The following is a 5,283-nucleotide window of genomic DNA, read 5'->3' on the forward strand; positions in this document are numbered from 1 at the left end:
AAAAATCGGGAAATGGGTCAAAACTTACCAGTCGTATTTCCCTATATAATCTTTGTATTTTATGGGGAAAACAGAGGGTCATTTCAAAACGGATTTTATGGCACTTACCCTCTTTACATCTGGCTCAGTTTTGGCATGCTTATAGGTAAATGGCTTGTCCTTTAGGGAAAACTGTCGGTTACACTCAAAGCACTCGACGAGGGCTAAAAAGTGACCGCGAGTGAAATTCTCTTTATATGAGCTCTATTACGAAAAAAAAATTCCTCCGACGACCCCCCTTGAAATTTTGTGAGGTGGTAGGAGAAAACCTTGGGGTGTCAAAAAAAACTCGGCATATCTGGGAAAACTTCGTAAAGGGGTCAAAACTGACCAGTTGTATTTCCCTATATAATCTTTGTATTTTATGGGAAAAACAGAGGGTCATTTCAAAGCAGACTTTAGGGTACTTAAACTCAGTATATCTGACTAATTTTTTGCATACTCTTAGGTGAATGGTTTGACCTTTAGAGAAAACTGTCGGTTTGACTCAAAGCCCTCGACGAGGGCTAAAAATTGACCGCGAGTGAAATTCTCTTTATATGAGCTCTATTACGAAAAAACAATTCCTCCGACGACCCCCCTTGAAATTTTGTGAGGTGGTAGGAGAACACCTTGGGGTGTCACAAAAAACTCGGCATATCTGGGAAAACATCGTAGGGGTCAAAACTGACCAGTTGTATTTCCCTATATAATCTTTGTATTTTATGAGAAAAACAGAGGGTCATTTCAACGCAGACTTTAGGGTACTTAAACTCAGTATATCTGGCTAATTTTTTGCATGCTCCTAGGTCGATGGCTTGACCTTTAGGGAAAACTGTCGGTTACACTCAAAGCCCTCGACGAGGGCTAAAAAGTGACCGCGAGTGAAATTCTTTTTATATGAGCTATATTACGAAAAAAAATTTCCTCCGACGACCCCCCTTGATATTTTGTGAGGTGGTAGAAGAACACCTAGGGGTGTCACAAAAAACTCGGCATATCTGGGAAAACTTCGTAAAGCGGTCAAAACTGACCAGTTGTATTTCCCTATATAATCTTTGTATTTTATGGGAAAAACAGAGGGTCATTTCAACGCAGACTTTAGGGTACTTAAACTCAGTATATCTGGCTAATTTTTTGCATGCTCCTAGGACAATGGCTTGACCTTTAGGGAAAACTGTCGGTTACACTCAAAGCCCTCGACGAGGGCTAAAAAGTGACCGCGAGTGAAATTCTCTTTATATGAGCTCTATTACGAAAAAAAATTTCCTCCGACGACCCCCCTTGATATTTTGTGAGGTGGTAGAAGAACACCTAGGGGTGTCACAAAAAACTCGGCATATCTGGGAAAACTTTGTAAAGCGGTCAAAACTGACCAGTTGTATTTCCCTATATAATCTTTGTATTTTATGGGAAAAACAGAGGGTCATTTCAACGCAGACTTTAGGGTACTTAAGCTCAGTATATCTGGCTAATTTTTTGCATACACTACTATAGATGACTAGGCCGTATGGAAAAACTGTTGGTCAGACTCAAAGCCCTCGACGAGGGCTAAAAGATGATCTTGAGTGAAATTCTCCTTATATGATATATATATATATAAATAAATTGACGAACGATCCCCTTAATATTATGTGACGTCGTAGACCGACCCTGGAGGCTAACAAAAAAACTTTATTCCCGTTGGAAACAGCCATTATAGTTGTTAAATATGTTCATATACCGTAATTTCTTATATAAGCATAGCAACTGTTTGTAAAAAAAAAAACAAAGACATACGTCATACGTGCAGTTTTCAAGGGAGGTAACGTTTTTTAAATTATTATTTTTCAAATAATTGTATACTATTTTAAACAGAAACAGAAAATTACGAAGTATAGCATTTGCTTTAGTACAAAATTAAGTTGTTAATTTTGTTACGTATCCCAATTAAATAAATAAATAAATTTCAAAAGGCAATGTAATAAAAACTATGAGATGTACTGTTCATGGAAGCTGTGTAGTTCTAATTCCATTTTACTTATACATTGCGTACTTTCCGATATTTCTCTGCGAACGGTATTTAAATGACAAACTAAAACATTTTTTTTCTAAAGTTAGCATTACTGTTTAAATTAAAGCACTCAACACCAAATCCATCGCTAAATAATTAAGTATTCAAATTCTCAAATGTTATTTAAAAACCTAAGCGAAGCTAGGCAGTATGCCTAGTATAAATATATATATAAATATATATATAAATATATATATATATATATATATATATATATATATTTATATATATATTATATAATATTAAGTTTAGGCTGTATGATAACAAGTTCAAATAATTTAACAGAGTTTGAAGGTCGTATTTAAATGAATTCGATGAATTTACAAAGTACAAAATGTTTGAAATATATTTCCAACGTTTTCAAATGTGTTTCCCCAGCTTGATTATAGAATTACGTATTTACCTTGGTGTGTGCAGCTATACAAAAAAAAACTATTACCCGTTATATTATATATTCGTGCAATTTGCATTTCAAAACCAAACGTCAAACGGGGTAAAATAAAGGCGCGGACATCTAAAATGTATATCATGTGTTGACTTAAGAGGTGGGTATGTCAGGTTACCCTAGCTATTACTGCTCTAGTTTAAACAGCGATTTGTTGAGACGAGTGGGAATCAACGAATTAGACAGCACGCAGTATACAATTAGGAAGTAGGGACTTACATGGGAACAAGAATTTGTTGACCCGAGGGGAATCAGCGAATTAGACAGCACTCAGTATACAATTAAGAGGTAGGGACTTACATGGGAACAAGAATTTGTTGACCCGAGGGGAATCAGCGAATTAGACAGCACTCAGTATACAATTAAGAGGTAGGGACTTACATGGGAACAAGAATTTGTTGACCCGAGGGGAATCAGCGAATTAGACAGCACGCAGTATACAATTAGGAGGTAGGGACTTACATGGGAACAAGAATGTAATGACAGTGTTCCTATCCTAACTTCAGAGTTATCTTGCTCTAATAATTACGTAGGAGTAAGGAAAGGAAATCATCTGTGCTCATACTTGTATGTATGTCTATATAGTAAAGATTCCTATTTAGAACCAGCGATCCATTGGGTATATGAAGTGGAGTTCATGTTTCTCTACCAGTAGTCTAACACGGAATATGATGGGACAATGAAGTCAGCACTATGCCCAGCCGCTTTTACTTTTCCTAACGTGAATTAGGTACCCATTAAAGCTGGGTGGACATGGGACGTGAAACTGACTTGAACCCGGATTCAAAATCTAGACTTTTATGTTAGCAGTTTAGCGTTCTACCGCTAGGCATCTAAGCTCCACGATGTCTCTATAGACATATTCGGTAAAAAAAATAAACACGCACTGCATTTACACTTTCACCTACTAAGTAACATTTGCTTATATACGAATATTTGTAAACATCATCATTACTAATGCAGGAGTTGGTTTGTGTTTTATTATGTTTATATACAATCTTTACGCAAGCAGTTATCAAATTTTGTTATCTTTTCTCTTTACCTCTTTCAGCCTACAATGAAACAGCCATTTACATCTTTATATGCTTTATTTCTACTTGTCAATAATGTATTTTTACACGACTTTGTTACTTATTTCCTGGTCCTTGATTTTGTCTTTTTGACAAGTTTATGTATAGCAAAATTCTAATTATTTGTCGAGGTTACAGATAGGGACGACTTCTACTTGACTTATCTCACGGGCCTCAGGAATCTTTACGTAATCACTACCAGTCGCCAGGGGCGTAGCGACCCTTCCCGTCGCCCGGGGACAAACTTTTCGATTTGCACCCCCCCCCCCCTCGAGATTTTGATTTGCACCCCCCTCAACCTTTCTATTTATTTTTCCAACCCATTTTAGCGCCCCCTAAGGTCGACGCCCGGGGACATATGTCCCCCCCCCGCCCCCCCCCCCCTCGCTACGCTACTGCCAGTCGCTTCTGATGGGTTATACGCTGTCAGCCAACGATCCACAGAGTCCATTGTTCCGTGCCACCTTCTGAACTTGTTCCTGGTGTAGCCAATCTTTTAGTTTCAGCCTCTAGGAAGAGGCGTCGCGAGGCGGGGGGGGGGGGGGGGGCTGCGGTCCGCACCGGGTGACACCATTTGTGGGGTGACACCAAGACAAAAACCTGTAAGATATATAGAATAAATATGTTGTTTTTTTGCCAGTTCAATGAATGGTTAATTAGAGTTAAAAAGTATTTACGTATATATTGAAGATCACAACAATGGAGGGTGGGGGTGACACCAAGACGTAACCTGCTAAATATAGAGAAAACAATGCTACACCCAGCTGTATTAACAACCGACTGTAGATAAACATCGTTAGCCTCATCTCCATGGGACTTCCTCTGAGTTTTAATTTGTAGGTGCCAGTACAGATTTTCCTTGGTGATTTTACTCAAGGGAGACAAATGCAATAGTATTATAAATCATTACATTTAACATAGTTACCTCTCTTAGTCAGAAAATCTACAGTATTTTCTATCCCAGTTCATATAATTTAAAAAGTGGTCTAGACCCGGGCCCCTATACACCCCACTCAAAGAAAAGTTGTGTTTGAAGCGGCACATAGTCTAGTTTGTCTGGGACGTGTGTCTTGTGGTTTGATTCCTCAGATATAAATAATATTAAGAAAGACAGAAACAAGACACCGCGGACACGTAGCAATGGGGGAACATCATATATTTAAAATAACACGATTCCTCTAATTCCATATCCTTAACAAATGTTGTTTTTTTTTTTGCTCTGAAATAAATGTTTATGTTAAAAATTAAGTAAAAATTACCTTTTAGAAATTACGAACAGTCTATGTTGTTTAACTGCCTAGTTGTAATTGCTCACATCTGATCATATCCTCTACACCTAAAGGTAACGTCTGGAAGAAACACTGATTTGTTAAGTGGTGCGCGTATAGCTACAGAAACAATTACATGTCCAATTGATTACCCGTCAATTTGAATGTAAAATTATATTTACCAACACAATCACGTTAATATGTACAATTTATGTATAATTATATGTCCAACTAACTATGCAATTAGAGTCTACATCTAAAAGTAATGTACAATTCCATGTAGACTTTCATGCTCATGCATGCTAGAGCTCAGACTACGGTATAATTATATTTTTACCAAGAGTGTGCATTTTGTCGCGTTTTTTTATATAAAAAAGATTCGGGATTTCCCAATTCTTTTTCTTGTTCACACTGCTCCTAAACGGAAGA

Source organism: Physella acuta, unplaced genomic scaffold (genome assembly GCF_028476545.2).
Source record: "Physella acuta isolate Inbredline_101_S28 unplaced genomic scaffold, ASM2847654v3 ptg000199l, whole genome shotgun sequence".
Taxonomy (NCBI): Eukaryota; Metazoa; Mollusca; class Gastropoda; family Physidae; genus Physella; species Physella acuta.